The 27,692-nt window shown below is 36.5% G+C and overlaps 1 protein-coding gene across 7 annotated transcripts in view; it reads right to left on the bottom strand.

Moving 5' to 3' along the window:
• The window catches only part of LOC126750929 (uncharacterized), a 64,998-nt gene that overhangs the window by 25,683 nt on the left and 11,623 nt on the right, over positions 1–27,692 (bottom strand). The gene's annotated exons all lie outside the window — the stretch shown is intronic.

A 27,692-nucleotide genomic window follows, 5' to 3' on the forward strand; every position in this document is an offset into this window, starting at 1 on the left:
GTGATGGACGAAATCGGAAGATAACCCCAATTAATCCCCAAACGAGGTTTGACAATTAAGTAATGAGACTGATTTTATTGCCGCGCTTGTGGTAAACCTGTGACCTTGAAATTCTCCCTTTCTCTTTTTCCGGGATCCCTCCCCTCTCCATTGATATATGTACCATCGCTCTAGCTTGTTTAGTTCGCCTGCTGCGTCAAGTTGAGTAGACATGTGCTTGTAGGGCTCGTCACGAAAATGGAAAAACGAAATCAAAAGCAACGAGTCGCGGTAAAATTTTGCGCCAGATTGGGCGAAACAGCTTCGGAAACGTACGCTAAAATTGTAAGAGTGCATAATGATAGTGCTCTTAGTCGTGCCCAGGTGTTTCGATGGCACAAAGAGTTTAAGGAGTGGCGTGAAAGCGTGGAAGACGAGGCGCGGAGTGGGAGACCAGTCGAGGTGCGGACTGACGCGAATGCGCAGCATGTTCGCGCATTAATCCCTGAAGATCGGCGTTTAACAGTTCGAATGTTGGCCTCGGAACTGAGTATGAACCGTGAAACAGTCAGACAGATCCGAAGATTTTGGGATTTCTGTGGAGCAAAAGCTGCATCGAATGACCGTCCCAGTATTTGGCCTCTAACGGGATCGCCGTGTTGCAACAGTCGCCTTATTCGCCCGACATGTCACCGTGTGACTTTTTTTGTTTCCTAAAACAAAATCGGTGGTCGGAACCCATTTTGAGTCGATTACAAACATCCAGGCGGCCATGACGAGGGTACTCGCGGACATCCCAGTCGAAGCGTTCCAGAAATGTTACGAAGCATGGAAAACGCGCTGGAAACGCTGTGTAGCTGCCTAAGGGGACTACTTTGAAGGGGATGGCTGAGTTGTACAATAATTTTCAAATATACGGTACTGTTCAAAACTACTAAAAGCGCAATAAATCGGTAACAAAACACGTCAGAGGCACTTATTTATACCTCCGATATGATATGAGAACGCTTTATGGGACTAAAATTACTTGGTCACATTCCTACATATGCCACAGTATGTAAATGGACGAAAATCGACGAAACTGGACAACAACCACGCCTACTACCCATAAAACACAATTTCAAATTTCATTTGATAACTTAACGGAATCAAATTTTGCACTAATAATTCCTTTAAACCATGCCACATGATCACCAAAAATTTACCGAAATCAAGTAAAAGTGTTCAAGCCCCTAGGTACCAAATATCGGGGCCCCATTATCTGTAGTTGACGTTTGATCGAAAATGTCGGTCAATGTGAGAGATGTGCAATAATCCTGTGTATCAAAAAATGTGTTGAATAGGGTCAGTATTTCCCTGAGACCTCATATACCTAATATAAAGATTTTCGAACTTCCAGGTGATTTTATACTGGATATATTGGCCAATATTTGATTTACCTTACATATAATTACATAGTATATAGAATATCCTCAGGTTGACGTTTTACATCTGAAGGTATTTACTTGCCTTTGATTCTTGCAAGGTCCAAGAGTATAAACTGTTCTTTCTTACCTGTTTCTGTAGAATTTGAATCTTTTAGTCGAATGTTTAGCTTAATAAAGGAGATATTTTATGAAACTAGAGGTATCTCTTAAGCATCAGATTTCATTCCTGCCTTGAGAAGAGTTGGTTTTATATGCACTTTCTAATATAGATCTTTGGAAAAATAATTGTTTAACGGCCTCTCACTCACTGGGCTTTAAATACAGGGTCCGGTACTCGAAGACCAACTTCAGACCGTTCGCGCAGCTGTCGCACTGGAATCATCTGTTCATAAATTTGCTGAATGACAGTTCGGAGTATTGAAGAAGCGACTTGAGCGAAATCCACGACGAAGTGCCAATCAAATGGCTAAACAACTGAAAATATCCGACCGCAGCATCCGAAGGCGAAGTTTCAAACGGCCCATGATCTCACACCCAAGCAGCAACAAGAAAGGCTTGAGAGAGCGAAGCAGTTGCTTCGCTTGGCCGAAAGCGGTCAAATTCCGAACATTGTGTTTTCTGACGAAAAAATTTTTCCAATTGAGCAATTCGTAAACTCTCAAAACGAATCTAAGTCATCGGTTGGCCACCAGGAGGCAGCACCCGATATAAATAATGGTTTGGGTCGCTATCACCGCAGATGGGCGCTCTCCAATTGTTTTCATCGTCAAAATAAATACGATATATTATCAGGAAAGTGTTCTGGAGACTGCTTTGAAGCCGTGAATGAATTATTCTCTCTGGACCATTTTGGAGAGCAAGGTCCGAAGTAAAAAATACACCAGTCTCGAGATGCTGAAGAAAGCCATTGTCCGTGAGTGGGCCAAAATATCGGCAAGTCACATTCGGGCAGCTTACGATTCGTTTTTTGATCGTCTTAAGGCCATAGTTAAGGCAAAAGTTGGTCATATCGAGCAAAAGTGAATTGGTCCTGAATTTATGATTATTTTCACACATTTTATACTTTAAAATATATAAAAATAATTTCCAAACCGAATTTATGGCTTTTTTAATTGGATCCTGTATGAAAAAATTAAAAAATATAAGAATCTTCAGTTTTTCTTTCGAAATTTTTTAATACGGTTTCAGTAATTGTATTTAATGGAGGAGATTGTGTGAATTAAAATTTCTTCTCTGAGGACCTAAGAGTTATTTCTGCTGTCGAGGCATAAAACCCTACGGGTCTACTTCAATAAATAGTTTATTCCTTTCCGTTTGATAGGATCCACAGAAATTGAGAAAAATTTTCATTTCTACCTTGTGCTTTTCTATAGATTGCTTCTAGTTTTCACACAAACAAAATATAATAAATATCTCCTTTTTGCCTGAGCTTATCTTGATATACGTCTTTACTGACTTATAAACATAATCTTCTAACTCGACAGGAAAACATAACCCAAAACTAAAGTAATTTGACTGAAGTTATCACAATCACTGCGTTTTTATTTCCTTTTAACATTTCATATCTTTCTATAATGAGTGTCATTAACTGTCTCTGCTTGGGATGCATAATTGAGTAATAAAAGATTATTAGCGCAATGCAGCGCGAAACTGGATTAAACATGCCCAAGGGTCAACTATTGAGATCAAAAAACGAACAAAGCTGATGACACATTTAAATATATACAAAGTTGCATGCGATAAAAAGGGTGATAAAGAGTATAGTGTGAGACTGTTGCTAAATTTAAAAAAGTCATCGAAAATTGTACTCAACAGATGGACCATCTGAAACGTGGCCGCGGCCAACATTTGAAAGAGATAATCTTCAAAAAATTAATGCCAAAAAATGTTCTTTCGAACGATAATAAACATTCCCCATTAATATTGAAGTTTTTGAGTTATTTTTTTTAAAGTAGGGTACTTCGAAATTGATCACCATTTATATGGTGGCCAGCGGCGTTATGTCAAGACGCTTGTCTACGCATATAAGCATCTGCTTTTATAATGACTACTATTACTCAAATTTAGAGAAACTAGAAAACTAGACTCTTGAAAGAAAAAAATGTAAAAGAGACGTTTCCTTTAAAACGTAAAATCCAAAAGAAAAATAAGTAAAAAAGACTGAAATTTACATTAATTTCTTTAAGATTTTCTTTAATCTACCTATGCCACTCTGTATTTCATTAAATTAAAACTTTTTATCTCTTCAACTCGTTAATGTCGTTTTGATGCCACTAATGATATGCGCATTAAAAAGTTAAATCGCCCACGAGCTCCCCGGAAGTTATGCGAGAACAATGACCTCGCCAGCGAGTGACTCGACTCTGCAGTGCAGAGATCAAGTAAGCAAAGAATGAATAAAAATTCATTGAAATAATAATAAAAATGCATAAAATCCGTGCTCCTAAGAGAATAAAGCAAATGCAAGAAGCAGAAAGCGTAAAGCGCGTGGCACAAAATAGAGCTGCGCCAACAACAAAGCGGGTATTACAATGAGAAGGAATACAGCATAAAGAAATAAGACGAAAAAAGGCTCCCTTGCGTAAGGAGCTGCTTGAGGCCTGCAGGAATCAGCAGCGAAGTCTATTTTTAAGCATTTGAGCCAGACACTATCATACCGCCACGCACACTTCGAAAGCTTTGAAACGCGTCGCTTTAATACCGTCACAAATGAGTAGTGAACGGAGCGTGGTAAATTGATATTATCGTAATTTGAGTTGATTGATGGGCATAAGGGCTATAACAGTTAGATAGTGTTATTAGCTAGCAGTTAAAAATAGAAAAAAACACACACACAAGCATATTTATATAAGCGTATGCTTAGCATGTACATGTAAGTGTGTGCTCGTGTGTGCCTGTGTCACGCATTTTAAGTGCAGTACTCCGCGGCGTATGAGTTATGCTTCAATTCAATTGCTCTGCACGGATTGGTTGCTCTTCTGCTGAGTGTTGAGTGTCGTTCCGCGCGGAATGTACAAAAATAGCCGCGCGTGATTCAGCATTGTTTATGCGCATTTTGCGAAATGCAAACGATTGTAAAAATTTATTGCGCGGATTTTTTTATTGGCAACTGTGATGATTGTGTGTTACCGATATTGACTCTTATTTCACAAAAATGAATATACTCTGCAAGTGTATGATGTACAATCTGAGTTTTTTACTTTTATACAACGAAAAATTGAGAGTACGTTTCCTCATCACCAAATTGGCTTGAAAAGCACAAATATATTTTTTGTGCAGTGTGGGATACTTATATAATTTATATATCTTTATATATAAAAATTACGTGTCACGTTGTTTGTCTGCGATGGACTACTAAACTACAGAACCAATTTTAGCAAAATTTAGCACGCTGTGCTCAGTTCGAACCAACGTAAAAGATAGGATAGTAAAAACAATCCATAAATAAAAAAAAAACAGTGAAAGCTCTATTAAATGGACGCTCTATTAAGCGTATATCTCCTTTAACTATGCACATTGTTGATGTTTTTTAAGTACAATCTATTAAGCGGACAACTTTATTAACTGGACAGAAAGGCTGGTAACCAGACATTGAGAAAGCAGCCTTAAATTCGTTATTTTTTCCAATGAAATTTATTTGTATGAACATATTCAAAATTAAACCTCAAGTACAATCCCTTGGATTCTTATACCGCCAAAAACGTGTTCGCCTTTATTCGTAAATAAAATTACAACTGTATTGAATAGTTTATTATATGAATACCACAGCAAAGCGTGGCCAGATCCGTTAGTATATTTATACATATCGTCACCTAAAATGCAAGCAAATCGCTTTTCTCGTTCACATTTCGGCAGTCTTAACCTAAAAATACTATACTAAAATTTTTAATGAATATTTCAAACATTTTTAAAGCTACAGTCTTGAAAAGCCGCCACGTAAAAAACACCTATTATGAAAAGGTCAAAACAGCCTCGAATGATAGACAACCTTTTTGATAATATTAGTTCTGCCTTCTCCAGAGTGGATAAGAAAGCGAAGCAAATGGATCTGGTTGTCAACGAGGGCAAGAAAAATTATCTCCTGTTATCAAACAAACAGTCGTCGCACTCGCGACTAGGCTCTCACGTCACTATTGACATTAATAACTTTAAAGTCGTAGATAATTTCGTCTATCTTGAAATCAGTATTAACGCCAACAACAACGTCTGTCTTGAAATCCAACGTAGAATAACTCTTGCTTACTTCGGACTGAGTGGGCAAATGAGAAGTAAAGTCCTCTCTCGACGAAAAAATACCAACTGCCCGTCCTGTTGTGTGGTGCAGAGGCATGGAAGATGACAAAAACTGGTTACTCGCCGAATATCGTATTTGATGGAACGATGAACTGTACGAGATTTACGACGACATTGACATAGTTCAGCGAACTAAGAGAGAATGGCTACGCTGGCTAGGTTATTCCCCCTGCGCGGGTACGGGGGGACCCCTCCGGGTTCGAGGGGAAACCGAATATACCCGCGGTAAGGCATGCCTGTCGTAAGAGACGACTAAGATCCTGGCCACCAGTCCAGGGCTGTATGGAAGCTCAACTGGTCGTAGCTTCGGCTGCAAGGTCAATACCAAAGACTTTAACCTGGTACCACGGGGAGCAGTAGCCCCTGGAGTTCGCTCCAGTCTGCTCATTGGGTTTGGCCCTTTGTGGAGATTCGTGGTGGCTGTGGTTAAAACCCAAATCGCGGGAAGAACTGACTTTGTCAGTCGAATGTGGAGTTGCATTGCAACCGGGTGCCGGACCCAAAGTACGGCAGAGGTTTTAGATGGGCCTCGAGCCCTACCAAGGTGGTTAGTGTGTCCATGCCACACTGCCGATTGGTACTGAAAATCATTACCCAGTTTTCAGGGCGCTGATCGACGCATTGTATTGATCCGTTGTGCTTTTGAGCACCGTGGAGTTAAGCTGTCGCCAGCAGGATCCCACGTTAAACCCACATTGTTGGCGGTTATGTCGTCCGAATGGATGAAAACCCTCCAGCTGTTAGAGTATGCGACGCAGTACCCGCCGGGGAAGTAGAGAATTGGAAGACCTCCACCGTTGGAAAGACCAGATGCAGAAGGATCCAATAGACGCCAAACAGCAAAAAGGAATGACTAGCGCGCTATCGTTAACTCTGCGATTACCGCGTAAGCGGTGTCCAATAAAGAAGAATAATATCATAGTTGTTTACTATAGAAATACAAGTAGTAGAGTATCTATAAATTCCACAATGTTTATTTATTAATTATTTGCGTAAATGCAAAATGTTTCCCATTTACTATTTATTACTTGAATTAGGGTAAGACAAAAACTAACCTATTGAGCACATGTTTTGAAATGAGCCCACATGAACACTTTCTGAGCTGGTGTGACGCGGTATGTAAATAATTCCGTCGTTACAAAATAGTTGTTATCCCTTTTTTAATAATTTTATTGTGCGAAGGATCTCACATTTACTAAGGTTTTGTAACTAAAATTAAAGATCGAAAAATTCTCAATTTTCAGACATAACCGAAAAACTGAACCTCATGTTACGAAAAGCATTCGGACTTTCAGAAGGGTCTTTCAATTAGAGCGATTGCACAAAAACATAAAATTTCAATTGGTGTCATCAGCAAAATGAAAAGACAAGACAATATTAACACACCACCCAAAAAGTTAGGCAGGCATTAAAAGCTCACTCCTGAAACAGAAAGGACTTTACGGCGTCTTATCATGACTGATGCAGCTAAAACGCAGTAGAGGCCAACAAAGTGTTATTGCCGTCTTTAAGCACTAGAGTATGCAACAATGCCTTTCGAAATTCGCTGAAAAGTTCCCATATGCGTGCAACACCAATGATTAAAAAACCGTGCATGTCAACGAAAAACAAAACGGATAGAATGAAATTTGCGAAAGAACATAAAAACTGGGCAAGCGAACAGTTAAACTAGTAATCTTGGTATTAATTCAGATGAACGCATTTGAAGATGGTATGACAAGCGATGAAGTCCCACGAATAGGAGTATGCTGCGCACACTTAAATTCGGAGATGGTCCACGGTGTGGTGTTATTTCTGTGACGGAAAGGTGTGAAAACTGTGTCGATTTACGGAATAATGAGAGCTACGGACTATATTAGCATTCTAGAGGATTCACTTATCCCTAGCTTCGAGATTTTTGGATGTGAACCCTCTAATTTGTTATACATGCAAGACAATGAGCCTAAACATACGGCCCGCATTACAAAATCTTGTTTAGGAAATAACGGAATTCGGGTGAAGGAGTGGCCAGCTCAGTTACCAGATATGAATTCCTATTGAAAATTAGACGATTGTAAAAAAACGGTTAATTGCTCAGAGAGAAACACCAAAAACCCTAGATGAACTCTGGACTGAAGATGAACGAGTTTGGAACAGCTTTTCTCCAGAAATTTTAGATAATCTAATTAACTCTATGTTTGACCTTATTAAAGCAGTCATAAAAGCTAAAGGCGGGGCCACAAGTTATAAGTAATTGATCTTCAATCGCCACTTTACCTCTCTAAGTTCAAATATTGTTCACATGAATTGTATTCTTCATATGTACTATATCCACCAGAGATTATTAGTATACAGTGAAATTCCTCATAACCGGATACATGTCAGTGTTTTGTCCGGCTAAGGGAGCTGTCCATATATGGCGGTGGCACGCCGAATGTTTAAAATGTATTCTTGAAGAGAGAAGAATTTATGAAGTTTTTCTCGTTCATCAGGGATAACTTGAACGAAATATTAGCAAAATAGTGCCCGCGTCCGTTCATTGGAATCTACTCATGTCCGGTTTTAGGAATTCCCTCACATGAAAATCATTGTCAAAACTTTGTGTTCATGAAATTTGTTCAGTTATAGTATTAATAAAAAATCTTTTAGTATCTGTATTAATAAAAAAAATATTGTTATGTTTCCGTTCTTTCTTCCCTGCCCAATTTAATAATGAATGTTATTTAAAATATCCAAGAATAATTCCAATAAATTCATAAAAAATTCTAACAATCTTTTTGTGATAAAATCTCTGATATCTTTTCAACAACTTTGTTATCCCCTTTTTTCAGAGCACCAACAAATTTTCAAAGCTTTTTAATAAACGAATTTAGATTAGTTTTTGACTCACCCTAATACATATATGTACAAGTAAGTAAGTGTATATAAAGTAAGATTATACAAAACTTGAAAGTGCAAAGAAATGGAAAAACAATAACAATTGTTGAATTGCGTTGTGCAAACTTCTTGGCGTCTCAACGTCTAAATAATATATATGTAAGTGTGTTGCTCAGAGAAATTACGCTTTAAATAACTCCAGTGACACGAGTGCGTGCGCTGCGGTCTTATGTACGACAATCCAAAGGACAAATTCAAACGACGTCTGGGAATTTCGATTAGATGTGTGCGTGAGCGGCTCTTTTTTATTTCTGATATTTATTTTATTTTTTCATTCGTTATTTGCACAACAATTTTTCGTCCCCATATTAGTGAAGAGAGTTCATAAATAGACGCACCCGGCACGTGCACAGCGGGGATGCCGTTGAGTAGTGGTGAAGCACTACTTAAGACGGCACAATGAATTATTTGGCTATTTGTGTTAAAGAATAAATATGTCAAATACATATACTGAGTTGATAAAAATAATTGAAAGCGACTAAATAGGTAGATGTTTTGATTTCTAGTTAAGGTTATGAGTTTTCTTTCTGATCATCATTTGAAGCTTCAAACTCGAAAAGCCTTCTAGAAAAAAATACCATAATGAATTTCGATTTAGGTGGCCAAATTTATTCGAGCTGTTTCCATTATTTTAAATAGACTTAAGCTACCTTAACATATTGACTCAAATACTCATTTACTACTCGCTGTATGCCCCCATATTGAACATTTTTCTGTACTCGGGAGGATGTGTTGCCTACAATTCGGCGCATTTGCCATTTAGAGTTAGCAAAGACACACACCTGAAATGTTTCACGGCAGATTAAATACATACATGGAACTGTTGCATTTACCCTTCCAGTTATAGTAAAGAACATTAGAAAAATATTGCATTCGGAAATGAATTGGAAAAAGATTTATGTAACATATCTCAGTATTTTTAAGCAAAGAGTTATATGTTTAAAAACATTGAGGTCTGGAATAGAATATAAATACGTCTTATTATTAAACTCATTTTTATAATTGTTTGTACTGGTTAATCTTTAGCTAGGTTTCACAATAAATTTTTATCTAAAATGCGGTTTATATGTAATTTTACTTTCTGTTCAAACTCCAGAGACAACATCGGCTTATTGAAATTTGGTACAATTAGACTAGGAATAACTGCAAAAATGAAAGCAGTAAGAAAATGATGACCCGTGAGAGTGATGAGCAATTAGCGGATGGTGAGTATAAATGCTATAACTAACTAAAATTTCTCAGATACCATCGGAGCTTATAACAGTACTAGATCGGATTGACAGAACTCAAAAAATGCAGGTCAAAATGATAACCATGAAAGGTAACCGGTTATATTTGCCGGTTCATCTGTTTATTTTATCTTAGCTTAACCGTTAGTTTGAAGTTAATTCTAATAGTCTTTATGAGCCCATACAAATTACAAATACTAAAATAATCTCTTTCCGGAGTAAAGTATTTATTTTAACGGTTCTCCAACATTTCGATTCTGGTTCAATAGTGTTAAGTAAAGCTTTTGAAGTAGATTTGCTTCCATCTTCCTCATTTCAGATAATTTTTTTTTTCTAGCAAGCCAGGTTTTGAGTCTAGGAAAGACTAAATAATCGCTGAGGGCAGTGCTTAGCGAATACGGCGGGTAGGCGATTAAGTCATAGCGCTGAAGATAGTCCAAAAGTTTTATTTTCCAAAAATTTGTTAATTGCTTTCTCCCATCTGGAAACAGTGTTTTATTATATGTAACACCGACTACATGATCCCATTTTTCAACGGGGAAAGAAGGTTCAAAGTAAACATAGAAAAAGATAGCTGGCGTAAAGGTATGTTAGCTACGCGCAACACTCTAAACATCTGTGCGGATGGCTCGAAAATACATAGACAATGGGGTTGGTGTGGGTATACACTGTTCAGAGTTAGACAGAAGGCAGCCTTTTAAGTTACCGGACCATTGCAGTATATTTCAAGCTGAAGTCTTTGCTATTGCGAAAGCCGCGGAGCTGGTCTCTAATGCACCTGCAGGCAAATCCAGATTCAACATACTTAGATGTATGCAGATGATGACAACGAAGCCAGAAGTGTCTTGGGAAGCAGGGCAGCATTGATAAGTGTTCTGTTGTACTATGTGCCTGGCCATAAAGGCATTGAGCGCAATGAAATAGTGGACGAGATTGCTTAGAATGGTGTACGTCTAGTCTGGTGGCGACACATGCCTGCAGAATGGGGCTCACAGAACGAGAAGACTGCAGGAAATATCTGGAGCAAGGCACCAAGGAAACAATGGATCATTTCTTGTGCGCTTATCCCGAATTGGGAAGACTACGCTGTAAGCATCTGGACTCTTCACGGTATGAGACACTGGAGGGGGTATCGAATTCGTGTCAAGCTCAAGCGTCCTAAAGGATGAATACTCCTTATGAACCTAGAAAACTAAACGCTATCTAGTACCACAAAGGACCAAAATTGATCTATGCGTGGCTTATTGGCCTACCAGATTAACCTAATATAATTTAACCTATAAATCGAAATGAATTTTTGTTTCCATTGTAAATAAAAATAGCAGAGGTGGTGTCACTTTCAGACCAATAACTTGAGAACAATCGAAAGAAATACAACGAAACTTAGACCGTTAGCTGGTAAATTGGTACTCTAAGAGAGGAGAGAGAGATTTTGTGCCGCAATAAAAAATACTAGTACGATTAGTTCTAACCGAGGACTCAAATCTCTTGTGAACTATTTTCATTTTAATGTGGGGAACGTACTCGCATTAGCTCAGAACTTACCATAAATGCAATAAAACACTCACTAGCTATAAGCCATTCCGACGTCATCACATTAAATTCTGCAAATATTTCATATTTTCCTTGCACTTAGTTTTCTAAATACACAAGAACCCTCTGAGGTGTATTCTATTTTATCAGATTTTGTCTGCGCATAGCGGTTTTGCCTTTTGTTTTTAATAGTTGTGGCGTCGGTTCTATCTTTTGCGCTTTACACTTCTAACCAATCTGAATAGAACGTGACTTTAGCTATACAATTTTGTTGTTGTTGCTGCTGCTGCTTCACGTGTCGCCCAAAGCTACGCGGCAGCCACAAATAAACATGTGCCAATCATACATATGCACGTGTAATGGTTGTATGTATGTGTGTGTGTTTGTAAGTAGGATACGTGTATTCCACTGCGGCTTTCAGTGGCCATGGCACATGGCAAACATTTGCCAACAAGAAATGCAAGAAAAAAAATCAAAAATGCAAAAAATATGAAAACGGTTTGGCTGCGCAGTCGGCGGCAGGCAGCCGTGTTTGTCGTGCCAGTCAGTTTGGGACATCCTTGACACGCTTAATGACGCCATGACGGTTGTGGCATAGTTGTAGTATTTCCACATGTATTTACGTATGAATAGCTATATGTATTCTCTTCTCTATTTTTCTGCAAGCACATGCTGAAGCTTACTCTCTGCCGCTGTTTTTGCCGCTCCGGCGTACCATTTGCTCGCTCAAGCATATGCATACCCTGTAGGAACTTTCATTCGAACTGGCAAGCAGTAAAGGTAAATCGCCATGAAATACATGGTTTTAAAGGGAAGTTATTGTGGAGCTGGTCGGATCATATTAATAACTCGGCGTTGTCTTAAAACTTCAAATTCCACGAATTCACTTTTATTCTTTATAAAAAATGGCTAAATCGACTAAGCTCTTCACGCTGATTACTATATGGTATATACTTTATAGGGTTTACGAGATTTCCTTTTGGAAGTTCAAAACAATATTTTTGTGGATAATGAACTGTGGGGTTTCGTTAAAGCCATTCACAAATTTTGTAGAGTTAAAAATACACTGAATAAAACCATGAAAGCTTTCCGTTTAGAACCTCTTCCAGAGCAGAAAAAACATTGGTTCAAATTGAAACCATACTAAGAGATCGCAATTTCTTTCTGGGAATATTTAGCTTTAATTCGATTTTTTCATATCAGGCCTTTTATGTTTGGAGTATAAAAAGTTGTATTAAATTTAACTTTCCGTCGGAGAAAACTCCAATTGAACACAGAGTGTGAATACGTCCTGCTATCTGGAACTATAAGTTAACCCTCAAGCCGTTGGATATAACATAACAACATAACATAACATAGAAACATTTTATTATATAGGAATGATAATGTTAGACATGGGAGAATGTTGAGAGAAGTTAAATAAACTTGAATTCATAAGTGGAAAATGTTACTAAAATAAACTGAAATTCTCAATCCCTCAGATTGCCGATGCGATAATTGATGGCGCTAAGGGTGCTATTGAAAAGACTCAGTAGTAAAGTTAAATCTAATACTGACTCAAATATGTATACTTTTATCATAAGACTATGAAAGAAAGTCTTCTGATTCTGTTAACTTTTAAATCTTCCGCGAATTTTTCCTACAGGGTATATAATAAATAAAGACGTGCATGGATGTTGTTTTTTGCTGAAAACTGGCTTTACTTGCGTAATAATTTTCCATTTTAATTGCGGAAACTGAAAATGGTGTTGGCACATGACTACGGATATGTGTGGCTTTATACCAGTAGAAACATTAGAAATGCCTGAATTGGTGCACTAAATTCATTGGCAACGCGCAAATGAACGATTTGTGGACTAAGGCGTCTTAAACTTGAAAATTTTTCGATATGAAGTTTGCAAAGCCAATGAAATGAAATTATAGCTCGAAAATATCTCTGGGTCACGATTTTGCTTATGTGTCTACATACTAAGTAAAACTGAAACTTGCTCTACAAATTATGCAAAACGATGCTAGAAGGTGGTTTGCCAGAAAGGGTCGACATTGGCGGGTCTCTGGCTTGTCTAGCCTTTGCTATATATTTTTGCAAGAATAATCAATTCAAAGAAGTCGCACAAAATTTTAAAAATATAATATGGCTGAGTAAAAGTGGACCTTAAGATCCATTAAAAAATTGGCAATTCGATATAAATCCTCACTTCCGGCAGTATTACTTATATAGTTGTACTCTTCCAAATAATCTATCGAATTCCTTTAGATATTATTTCCTTATCGATTGCAATTCAAAATTGTTACAACGGTACTTCTCAGTAACGCTTAAGTTAAATACTAAATATACTATGTACTAAAATAGTAAATACGAGTATTGATAGTCTTTAAATGATTTTTATTAATGTGTGTGTATATACATTAATTCATTCTTTATATTGTATTATTGTCAATTCATCTGTTCTTCTATTCTCATTTGGTGCTACGATCATACCACAACTCTGGAAATACAGGTTGATTTTATTTGTTGCCTACATCTAGGCATATCTTAGTAGAGTCGCACACCTTCCTACATACTTTTATACAATTCTTTGCAGTTGTTATAGATTTTAAGTTTTTATAAGCATAAAATATATCAACAGATAGAAAGATAAACAAATAAAAGAACACCTAAAATATTTTTATGCGTTCCCTTATCTCATGCACATGCATACAACCTACAACGGCGTAAATTGATATAAATGTTCATATGTATGCATTAATTGCTACACATCTTTGTTGGTGTTTTACTGCACTCTTAAGACCGTAACTTAATTTCGTTAATTAATATCATAAAGCTGTTATGGCTCATAAATAGAGACTATTTGCATTGCACTTTACTCCATGTTATTCCTATGATGAATGGCCCACTCAAGCTGCAGCTAACTTTTGTTATTAAATTTTTATACCGAGCTCTTAATGCTTCCGAGAAGCATATAGCATTCTGAGAGTATTCCAACAATGCTTGTTTACCGCACTTTAATGTGACCTGAGGTGCTTCTCCCGAAGCTTTTAGTAGCATTCAAGCAGAGAATATTTCATTTGTAGCGTTTCAATTGAATCTGTACTGAGTTGTTTGAGGAGGAGGAGCGGAAACTTCTAGGTAATTTTGCACTCAAGGCTAATAACTGTAAACAGACATTCACTTTTGCGTTTACATGTGGATTGATGTATGCATAAGTCTTGGAAGTGAGTGGCCCTTGATCAATATATTGGTTGTTTGAAAATTAACCTTTCACATCAATATTTATATTGGAAAATCTGCCCACTTTAATAAGGAGTTTTCATAAAAATGTGAGTGCTTTTGTTTAAAAAAGAAATAAATTGTGTGAGTGAAAGAATTTCCCGTCTTTTTAAAAAGAGAAAATCCTCTTAAAATATGTGGTGCCCTCACTGGATTACACCATTTTCACTTTTAAGAATTCATACATCTACTCGTATCAATAATCATTATATCATATGGAATTTAGATCTATCTGATTTTTAGTTTAAGGTAACTTAGTTCCCTACTGAGTGCCATATTTTACCGAGTCTTGATATTATATTTCATAATACGTACATAAAACTGGTTTTGTCATATACATAGATAAAAAGAAAACTAATACGGTTGTGTAAAATGACTTTCAGCGATACCAAAAGCTCCTTACGGATCGGGAAAGACCGCACCGAGCCTTTCGATAATAAACAAGGCGACTCCCAATCGTACGACTTCTTCAATCTACTGCTGGAGAAAATAATTCGAGCTGCAGAGCTGAATAGAGATGGTACAATCTTCTACAAGAGTGTACAACTGCCATTACAACCTCGACGTTTGTTCTGTTTTCTCCAGATTGGTCAAAGAAGCGAAGCAAAAGGGCCTACTACGTCATTGTTGGCAGTCATAACTTCGAAGTTGTAGACAATTTCGTCTATCTTGGAACCAGCATTAAAACGAAAAACAACAGCCTCGAAATAAAAAATTAGAATAACTCTTGCGTACTTCGGACTAAGTAGGCAATTGAGGAGTTAAGTCCTCTCTCAACAAACAAGGACCAAATTCTCAGTATATCATCAACCGTGTCCTGGTGTATGGTGCAGAGTTAGTCGATGTAATGAGTTTTCAAATGAAAGTTTCTGCGGAAGATTTATAGTCCTTTGCGCATTGGCAACGGTGAATACCGCAGTCGATGGAACGATAAGCTGTACAAGATATACGACGACATTGACATAGTTCAGTGAATTAAGAGCATAGCTGCTGTGCTGGCTGGGTCATATCGTCCAAATGGATGAAAAAAACTCCATTTGTGAGAGTATTCGACGCATTACCCCCCCGGGGAAGCAGAGACAGAGGAAGACCTCTACTACGTTAGAAAGACTAGGTGGAGAAGAACCTGGGTACACTTGTAATCTCCAATTGGCGCCAAACAGAGAAAAGGAAGAACGACTGGTGTGCTGTTGTAGAATCGGCAATAACCGCGAAAGAACACTAATAAAGAAGAAAAACATCAACAGATGGGAAAAGTCTGGAATAATCATATTTTGATCCTATCTAAAAGTTTTTTTTGAATAAGTAATTATAAATTAAAACTTTTATCTCTTATTTCTTGCATAATTTCATCTTGGTTTTATGGAACAAGAATTAGTACTTGCTTTTAGTATTTTAGTTTAAACTGTATTTTCTGTTTGATTTTATAATTTTCTGCCAGTATTGACAAAGCAAGCTGAGTTTTTAACGGCGAAAGTCTTACTCTCATCTTAACACCAGCAGGTAATACATTGAATACATACTTCGAGAACTAAATACCGTATTTTCATTCGTGCCTTGTATTCTAGTCAATGTGGCTGCTATGATTTTATTCACTGAACTCTTGCAACAATTTCGTTACCACCAACAAACATACGCAAACATAAAAGAACGTTTAATGTAAACTTCTAATTTTCCAAATTTTAAACTTTTTTCCTGCAGGTAATCTGACACTACAACAAAGCACACAACCTCTGGGCTTATACAGCTAAGTGCATGCCTTCATTGTGTGCTTTATCGAATATTGAATTACATTATTCGCTAATCAATTTAACGAAATTCGCTGTCGGCTGTTGTAAATTCATTTAGATTAAAACATTTTTGTTATGAAATGGCCGAAAGCGAACACTGCCAACACTACCAACTCTGATTTTGGGAAATTCTAATTAAAGCACTTTAAATTCGTTTCATAATATTTGATGATGATTTCAGATCGGTATCATAAAGGTATTGTAAAAATGTGCCTGGTTTGCCCTTTCATATAAATATACTGTGGGCAAAAAATAGTAAGACTTCTAAATTTAACCCTTTCGATCCGAACGGGTCCTATGTGTCCCGCTGTACTTTCAAAGATACCTAGCGTAGAAAAGAAGTGGTTAAAAAGTTGAAATTAGTCCCTTTTCGTAGCTTATACTATTCTTAACGGTATTTGTTTACATTCGTGGTATTTTAAATAAGAAACACGTGTTCATTTGCCAAAATAGAACGAATGGTTGGACGTGTATTTCATTATTCGCAGTGAATTTTTTTGATATTTGTAAGTTTACTGTTTTTGAATCGACTGAAACCTTAATAAATAGTTGTGTTAGTGTTTTTGACATATTGTGAAGTTGGTGAGTACTAATTTTATATTGTATTTTTGTAATTATTGATATTTATAAGTTTGTGGGATATATGTGTCCCATCAGTATTCTTGTTGGGCTAAAAATGTCCCAGTCAGGATCCGACACACACATTTATTGTTATCGTTTTATTTCTATATATTTTCAAATATTTTCATTAATTTCAAATTAATTTTATTTTATAGTCTAATATGAAATATGTATTTTACTTTTCTTTACCGAAAATGTTCATTGAATTACAAATAAAATTAGCTTTCATATAAAAACCAGTTAAAATAATATGTAAGCCTTGGGAGCATTAAGTACTGATCGGGATAAATATGTCCCATCAAAAAATACTGACGGGACATATTTGTCCCAGCCCCTCCCCCCGCCCCTGATTCATTGATTTCGTTTTTTAACGGTAAATATATTATTTTCCCTTACCTGTCATCTCGATTTATTATGCAAAATATGTTTTATTTACTTCAACGGCTTTTCGGATCGAAAGGGTTAAATTTCGCGCGAAAAACACACTCGTCGAAGTATTTTTTTTCTAGGCTGGTATGACTGTCAAAGCCATCCGTGCCAAATGCCACACCAAAATAATCATTAGTATGTAGTATACGCTGAAGTAACTATGTACAAGGTGATTCGGCCGAAGCCGAAAAAATAACGTCAAAGCAGTTCAAACTCAAGGTTAGGACGACATTGATTTTCCTTCCTGGACAAAGAAAAAGGAATAATATTTGAATGGGTCATTTGGGCGATTTTGTTAAAATATTCTTGGTTTTCACAAAGTCTTACAATTTTTTTTCACTAAATTTTCATAGTAGTTTTCAGTACTCTTCTCATTCAGCAACATTTGAAAATCATGCAATTTTCCACCAAAGTTATGGTTCAGTTCGTGCGATGATAACCGTAGATTAGTTTTGTATCAAATTTACTCTAGTGGTTAACGCGCGTTCTCAGAAACATATTTTTTCAAAAATGATTACCATTATAGGTAGATGCTAAGTCCATTATTGCACTAAAGCCTGGGAAAGATGTTGGGTGATATTTTTACTCTCCGCTTTTCTTCGAATAATGCAACTCACGTTTAACTGTATAAACTGTGCCGAGATTTTCTTTTGATCGACCTACTGCTTTCTTTTCATATCACTTACATTTTTTTCTACCAATCTGCAAAACTATTGTCACAAAATACCAAACATGAAAGGCAAAGTATAAGGAAAAGTGCAATTGCACCATTTGCCATTTAATTTCATATTTGTCCTTGAAAACTTTGGCTGCTGCACGAACAGTTTAATGGAAATGCTGCTGAAAAGTTCAAATTTGCGCGAAAAGTAGAACAATATGCCAAATGCATTAGTAAACCATATACACATTTGTATATTTGTATATGTGTGTGTATATTTCAATGTATAAATGTATGAATGTATGTGTGTTCAAATGACTTTTCATACAATTGAGAGCATTAAAACACTGATTTATGTTCGGCCGAAGAAAATTTTGTCAATAATATCAAACATACACACTGCTGCGCAATAAAATTGTACAGCGGCACAGTTTCTATTTAGACTTCCAAGTACTCGTGTAAGCGCCTATAAGTATGCTTCTGATATTTTTTATTTTTTACTTGTTCCTTCCTTATTCATTGGAAATTGAAATTTCCATTTCCAATTAATTTCGTTAATGAATGACTAACAGGAATTTGGAAATTTGCAATATAACGGCATGTTTTCTAAGAAGTAGAAGTGATGGAATTGTGATTCTCATATTCAGGTCAGTTATGGCACTCAAAATGAATTGCAAGGCAGTTGAAAACATAACAAAGTCCAAATTTTTTCCACATTGAATAAGGTCAATTTCGACCAAAATGGAACTGCAGCAGTTTTATTTGGAAAAGAAGAAAAAAATGTATCGCTAATGACGCGATACTTGACGTCATTGGAACTTTGCTTATTAAGTTCCACTAGAGCTTCTTTATTAAAGACGAAAGCTCGAAAAGGTTTTTATTATTGATGATAAACCGTTATCCAACAATTTAACGAACTTTTTTCAACCACAACTAGGATAGCGGATAATTCTAACAGTCTTATCTAGATTATCCGCATTATCCGATTTTTATCCATGTTAACGGATAATCATTACGACTAACCAGATAAGCGAAAAAATAATATAAGCTATGAATAAATTCTTAAATTACAGATTTTGATAAATATTGATATAATTTAAGAATATTACTTAATTTGATACCTCTCAGGCTATAAAAAATGGCTATAAATAATATACTGAATACGAGTATTAAACAAATATTCAACAATCAGCTTTACAAAATATATATATAAAAATTTGTGAATAGTTCAAACATGTATACCTATTTTCTACAAACAAAATTATTAGTAATCGGTTATTCGCATTATCCGCATTTTATTCGTGCGACGTTCGGATATGCAGGTAAATATTTATAAAATTTGAGAAATAAAAATAAGTAATATTATAATAAAATAGATAAGACAATTACAACGAAAATTAACCAAATATTCATGAATTGAACTAAAGAATTAGATATCCGGATGTTCAAAAATTGTAACTTTTCGAGAGCACACAATTTAATATTTATTTATATAATTCATTTAATACTTATCCGGTTATATTAAAGAAACGCTGTTAAGAAATATCCTTTAACAATAAGTAATATTAACCCGTTATCCGGCTTATCCAGATTTTATCCGTTTCAACGGATAGTGCGTGTAAACATCTGGAAAAATTAATATTAACCGGTTATCCGCATTATCCGAATTTTATCCGCGACTACGGATAATGGGTATAAATATTCGGACATGCAGACACGTGCCTACTTCCAGTGTTAACAGAATAAAAGCAGCAGGTATGTCATAGGTTTTCATAAATATTCATAGATTTTGAGAAAAATACTCACTGAATTAATGCATGAATTAAGCAGACCCTTTACAACAAAAGAGTGTAAACGTGTAAGCTGTTTAGTTAATAGCCAGCTTAATTTTATGCATCAACAAATTTTTTCTCAGAACTAAAAAAGTTAACGAAAGAAAGTGTCAAGCAGTAAGTAGATTAAAGCAGAAGATAATTACATAAGGAGGGTATCACACGTTTGCCATGGCATAATTTGCAAATTTGTGTGTACCTTCCAATAACGGGACAAGCGCAGACCAATTAAGAAAAAAATGTTTTTATGCCCTTGTATTTTAATTTGGAAGGCCTACGAGCAATTTGACCTTCTGTTGCAAGAACATAAAAAATAGTATAAAATAAAAAGGATGTTAAAAAAGAAATGGCGAGAAATGCAGATGTGTGCTTCACTTGAATGCCCACTGGCTCAGCTGCATTATTTAACTAGCAAATCTCAATTTCGCCCCAATCGTCATAAAAATTCAAATAAGTAGATGCCGGTCTTGACGTCAGTTGTTGCTGTCGTTTTCCAATGCGCTGTTTTTCTCGTTATCATTGCGATGCTATCACGTTTGTGGTTGTAAGAAACTGGCTACAAGGAAACCATTTTGACGCAATTCTCGAGAAGATGTTCAATAAAATGACATACATACATATATATTTAGATACTTGTCTATGCATAAGAAGTGTATGAGACGCTGCTGTCAGCAACACGCATTCAGAAATGTGAAATGGAAATAAAATTGCTAAGGCGGTCAGTATTATTTTATCGAAATGTTTGCATTGAAATGGTCGAAATGTAAATTTTATCTTGCCCATTTAAAATTTCGGTGCCATAGTAATAAAACTTTAAATTCACTGAAAGAACCAACCAACCAGAGTGGTAAATATAGATAAAAGCACGTTAGAGTGACAAAACACAGTACATAAGGATTACTAGAGTATAAAATGGTAGATTTTACGAATAATATTTGTAGTTAGGGGGTTTTGAGTTAAGATATTATTCTAGCAAAGTCATAATAGAAAACACAAAAACTTGACAACTTTAGATAACCGTTTAAACTTCAGAATTGTATGGCTGTATTTTGATGGTATTTCGATAAGATATCGAAAATTCTGGATGTGAAGTCTTTTAAATAGTTTTCCCAGTTATTAGTTAGTTTTTCAGTCTGTTTTTAAATGGGTTAGATTAGTTTAGTAGGCGCGTGAGCCGTGTGAGAGCAGTTTTGGTCATTAGCGATGCCAGATGAAGTGCCCATCCTTATGGATGCCAGCGCTTGACGTGAATGTTAATAGGTTGCACGGCCTCTATGTCGACTCTTCCAGTGTTTCATACCGTGAAGCCTTCTAATATTCCTAGTGCGGGACAAGTGCACAAAAGATGCTCTATTGTTTTCCTCTTCGAATGTTCAAGAATGAACAGGTCCTTTGTGTATTTTTGAACTATCGCTATACACATGACCTATGCAGATTTACATCCATTTTTCATTCCATTTTTTTATAATAACTCGTATTTAAAATAAATTCGATCTACATATCAGGGATTAAATTTATAAACTTGTTCCGAAACAGTTCATTTACATATAAGTATCAGAAGCTTCGGTAACTAAAATTGTTTGGAAGAGTGTAGAATTAATAAAGCCTCGCAGTCTGGTAGGCGTGTGAGAAACCTAATTTTAACACAGCGAGATGTTCACTCTGAGAAAAAATTAATGTTATCCGATAAATAGACGAGTTACGTGTATTCGATTGTTTTGTTGCGCTATGTGGGTACTCATACCTGTCTGAAGAACAACATAGCGACGGGGCCGATGGATTGCCTGAAGAGCTATTCAAATACAGCACGAAAAGGAGCTTCCTTAATTACGCTATGTCTGAATTTGGTATCGTCGCAAGACTAATACGGCTGTGTAAACGGACGTTGAGCAAAAGCTCCGTCAGCATCGGGAAGGACCTCTCCGAGCGACACCAAACGAGGTTTGAGACAAGGCGACTTCCTATCGTGCGACTTTTTCAATCTACTCCTGGAGAAGATCGAGCTGCAGTTTTGAATAGAGAAGGTACATCTTCTATAAGAATGTACAGCTGCTGGCGTACGTCGATGAAATCGATATCATTGGCCTCAATAACCACGCCGCAAGTTCTGCTTTCTCCAGAATGGATAAGGAAGCGAAGCAAATGCACCTGGCAGTGAACGAGGGCAAGACGAAATATCTCCTGTCATCAAACAAACAGTCATCGCACTAGTGATCTCCCGTCGCTGTTGGCAGTCATAACTTCGATGTCTTAGATAATTTCGTCAATCTTGGAACCAGCATTAACACCAACAAGAACGTCAATCTCGAAATCCAACGTAGAAAACTCTTTCCAACCGGCGCTACTTCGGACTGAGTAGGTAATTGAGAAGTAAAGTTCTCCATTTTTTCAAATTTTTACTTACTTCTAAATAATGAATATAGTATATACAAGTTCTTAATATCAGCAAGCAATTAAATTTAATTATGGGGTGAACTTGCCCAAAAAACGGTCCCTAATTCCATCTCTGGTTATATTTGCTAAGCTATCGACAAGCTTTTCACAATTTAACTGTAAAATTGATGCATTCGTCCAATTAGATTCCAAAAAAAGAATGAAATTTACATGCCTCGGCCCACTTGTAGATGATATATATTCGACGAACATGTTATAAATGCCGCTGAGTCTCGGTGGAGTCAATCTCTGACTTTCTCAACAAGCAGGCAAACGTGACAGGAATGAAACGGGGGTCGCACATACCGACTGTTCAATTTCTAAAGGAATTATATGAGAACTCTGGTAGGGGTACTAATAGGTCCCTGTGTAATTGGGCGACATACCAGAAGACTACGTGACAGTTGTACAAGAAGAAGCTGTCAGGAGGTAAAAAAAGAATCGTTCAAAAATCATCTATGCGAATGCAAGGTTCTGTACAGAAAAATAATCGCAACTATTGGTCGAGAGTTTCAGGACGTCGTTTCAAAGGTTGCAAAAATAAAACTTTTTGCACTGATGAACTTCATCAGAGGCACGGGTTGGATCAGAAAGGAGACAATAGAGTGAGGGATGGTATCACAATAGGCCGCCTAAAGGCCTAGGTGCGTTAATGGACAGCCACTCCAAAAACAAGAATGTTCTTACAAGTTATTGAAAGCTTGCACGAACTTCTTGGACTGAAAGTTTTAGATCGAGAAATGATTCCTATAAATCCGGAAAGTGAGAATAACACTTACTCATTCTATGTTAAGAAATTTTTGGACATTTTCTTGCAAAAAAGAAAATAGACAGACTTTACAGGGAGATACTCTATCTAGGGACTTGGAAATCAGAATACCTATTGTACTCACTAAAAGCCTTCTCTATTTTTAAATTAACCATCTTATCTGAAATAAGATAAGTGCTTCACACATTCTCCTCCGATTTGTACAAGCTTTACGCAGTCAATAACAATAACATTAATTAGCAATAACTGTACAAACTAACCGTAAACAAACATTACTGCCAACAAATTAATGACAATAAATTCGATGAATTAGCAGCAGTAAACGATAAGGAGCTGCCTCGGCAAGCACATTTACGAGCGAGTAGCGCCAACAGCGAATAATTAGCAGAAAATTTGTAAATTACAGTTAAACGATGTTTGTTTGTATGTACAAGTATACGCAAACGTGCTGACCCGTGACTAGAGAACATGCAACAGCTAGTTGTTAAGGAAAATTGTGCAAACATTTAGTATATTTATTGTGTACGGAAAACATTGCAATTTCTAAGTAGAAAAGTGTGTGTTGATATTTCAGGACTGTGTATATGTTTGGATGTGTGTTTGCAACACCCACATGCGGCGGTGAGCACATACAAATGCTGCGGCTTAGGAATGTGTGTAGGCAGTTTTTGGGTGGGCGAAAATTGTTTTTGTCATAAGTAAAATTTGCTGAGAAAATTCTCAAAATCAACTAGGAAACTTCGAACGGTATATGATTATGTAAGGTTGCCCAAATGTATGCAGCTGTGTGTGCGTGAATATGCGTAGGTGGTTGTTGGTTTGCCATTTTACAGTTTTGTGGTGGTTTTGGTGGCAGCGCAGCAGGCGCAATTGTGGGTGAAAGCAAAGAGATAATACAACAAGGGATAGAAAAATTGAAAGAAATGAAAAGAAAAGGAAAAATGCACTGTTACAGAAGTGTGGTGAAGTAAGAGACGTAGAATGATGACATTTGTTAGTTTTTACTGGCGTTGTGGTACTTGAAGGTTAGAATATATAATAGAATAAATATAAAATAGAATAAAGAAACCAAATATCGGTAGCCGAAAGCTAAAAAAATGTTTGTAATGGCATATGGTGAGCCAAGGTCTTGTGAATACCTACATACATATATAATATGAAGACAATAAAGGTAGGAGTTGCTGCCAAACATAGCGGACGAATAGAATTCGTAAAGGAGGAACAAGTATTTGGTGCTCTAGAGAGCTATTGAAAAGTGATTTTCGCAGAAACTTGTCTGTTACCTTGTTGCTTTTGATTCGAAATCTCTGCAATCAGGTCAAAGCGAAATTTTATTATTATGCTTGATTCAACTTAAGCAGCTAACAAATAACGAATTGAAATCTGGAAAGAGCCTATCAAATATTTAATCATTAATTACTCATTCTTTTGATAGGACTATAAATACCATCTGCGGATTATTGAATAAGACAATGCAGTAGGCTAGGAGAAAATCGCTTATAATAGAGCTGAACACATCCCTGCTTTTCAAAGTTACACAAGTGTAGTATATCACTCAATTCTTTCGACAGTCGGTTCCGCAATACCGGAATTGACCCAGATTTTATCCGACTAAGGGCAATTTTTTCGGAGATCTAACTCGGTTTGGATCGGATCATTGGAGCCAATCTTTGCGGCAAAGTTGCTCTATACCCTCCTGGCTTGTGCTGGCATTGCATCCAACCCGGGCCTACAGGAATTTTTTTGCTGCGTCTGCGCTAAAAGGCTCCGTCCAAACTTTACATCGGTTATTATTACATTACTTGCAATGAATGAAGCCATCTTAAGACCTCTTCAGGCCTTCAGACACACCGGGAGTGGGCCACTAGTTACGTGGCCAAGTTCATATACTGCGCCGCCACTCCTCCCGAATGGCCAACAAAGCACTCCTATGGTCCATAGCATCTCAAATAGCAGCATGACTCCCATTCTGTTCATAGCCTTCATATTGCATAACACCCCAATATCGTCTTATCGATGGCGACATCGAACGCAGGGACACTACCCTCGAATGTCAGGGTATAGCTATCCAGTCAGGCGATATAGAGCTAAAAATATTTAATATATACATCCCTCCAATTACATGTTGACCTACAGGATAACACCCGAACATAGGTGCGCTACTTCGTGGTGAAAACCGTTTGATACTAGGTGACTTTAAGGCGCTCCCACCAGAACTATGGGTACCTGTAATAGCTCGCTCGATATTATCATCGCTAGTGGTGGTACGATAATTAGCATAATTTGGCGACCTATGCTAACTCTAGCTCAATTCACAATGAAGCAGCCTCTCTTATTTGGCACATTTCCACGGCAGTCGGGTATGCATATATAAACGATATGTACACTTGATAAATAGACTTTCACTAATCTGTCAGCCAACTTTCACATATCACCACAAACTAACACATTTATTTGTGATCGATGACTGTTGCTCGTTTGTCAATTTGTTGAGTTTTGAGTTTAGTTTAAAATGTGAGGTAAATTAGCAGCATGTACCAAATATTCAGATATTATTGGAAAAAAGGTTGTGAGGTTTGAAAGGAATGTAAATCAATATAGGTTATATATCGACTAGTGAAAAACAACTAAAAAGAGATTTCGGAACTATATAAGACATTAAAAATGCTGAAATGCGAAGGTCAAATAAGAAAGACAGAATTCAGTATGGTCTAGAGCGCGTAATTCGAATATACTTAGGTACTTACTACTCGTATTCCCATAAATTCTGTTACAAAGCTTACAATGTATACAACGAGCGAGGATTGCTTTACATGAGTGTGGAAAAGGCGTAAGTTAAGTTTATGAAGTTCTCAAAAAACTTTATATATTGAAAATATTTGTTTACCTCACTGGTGATCGTTTTTCCCAAACATCTACAGTTGATTACAGAAAGAGAAGTGGTCGGCCTAGCGTAAATCGAATCAATTTAGCCATAAAAACTGTTCGTGCACGCATTCGCAGGAATCTTCTTAGAAAACTAGGAAGGAAAGGGGAGCAAAGAAATGTATATATCGACACGATCACTCTCAGGACTTATTCGAAGTAGTATCCACATGAAAGCCTATCGTTGGTCAACAAAAACAAAGAACATACTTCAAAAGACGCAAAAAATGTTATTCCAAGGGTTCATCGTGGTCCCGGTCTAGTTGGTGTAATGGTTTGTTGGGGAGTCCGCTGTAAAGGCGTTACACCGCTTCACTTCTATGAAAAAGGGATTAAAACTGAAATAAAATTGTTACGGGTGGATGTTTTAGAAGGCATCGTAAAGCAGTTAAGCAATAATCTCAATTATTCGATATTCCAGCATAAATACAAGACAAAAACCACTCAGCAATGCCTTAAAATACATGTATAGTAGCATTCCATAGCTACAGATAATTGGCCGTTTGGATGTCTAGATTTCAATCCATTGGACTACAATTTGTGGTCAGACTTAGAGAACATAGTCTGTCGTATATTCAAAAGAAATTTGGAAAGTCTCAAAAATCTTTAGTTTCAGCAGCGTTGTCAATACTAGAAGAAACTGTGCGGACTGGTATGGATCAATGGTCGAAAAGTTTGAGGACTTGTATAAAAGCAGAATATGACCATTTCGAATAAATTTGTATCCCTCTTTATATATATATTCATCATTAATTGAACTGAAGCTTATTAAAAAATTAATTTTAGTTTCATTTTTATAACGGCCTGAACTTGTAACAGAATTTATGGTAGAAATTATTGCGGAACTAAGTACATAGCTCCCAATAAAAACTTTCTAGAGAAGTGTGTGTTCTAGAACGCTGAGGTATCTAAGAACAAAGTCACAGACTGTTGGAAGTACAGCTGTTTTGAATACTTACAGTCTGAAGTTCTTGGAGAATTTTGAATTTAAATAATCGTATTCGTGTCTGTATATTAAGTAATGTTGAAATTAGCTATAAAGTTACTGTACGATGAATCTGGTGTTTTTCAATTCAATGATCAAACCAGAAGAGCTTGGGAACTAATGAAAACTTAATAATATTTATTTATAAAAAAATTGTCCAGGTTATTTTATTTTAAAATTCCACGTTGGCGACAGTCAACTTAAGAATTCGTGAGAAAGAAATTTAGTGAAAACGGATTTATTTTACAAATAATACTGTAACATTTGTCGTAAATTATGTGAGTTTTGAAGAATGTGAAGCCAAAAGGAACAACATAACATAAAAACGTGGAAACAGATAACAGTTATGCTTGGAAATCTGTGTAGAAAAATTACAGTTGCAAAATATTTTAATAATTGTAGGTAAACTTTTTTGTGCAAGCACTAGACTTGTGCTTTCGAAAATGAATTTTGGGTTCAAAAATGTAATTTGGTTTAAAAAATAAGACTACAGCTAGAAGTACAGCTAATGGGCAACCAAAATGAAACGTTTTTGAACAAAGCGGTTTGTGGTAGTTTTTCATAATATGAGAGGCAATGAAGATGCATTAAAAGTAACTTGT

This window comes from Bactrocera neohumeralis, chromosome 2 (assembly GCF_024586455.1).
Source record: "Bactrocera neohumeralis isolate Rockhampton chromosome 2, APGP_CSIRO_Bneo_wtdbg2-racon-allhic-juicebox.fasta_v2, whole genome shotgun sequence".
Taxonomy (NCBI): Eukaryota; Metazoa; Arthropoda; class Insecta; order Diptera; family Tephritidae; genus Bactrocera; species Bactrocera neohumeralis.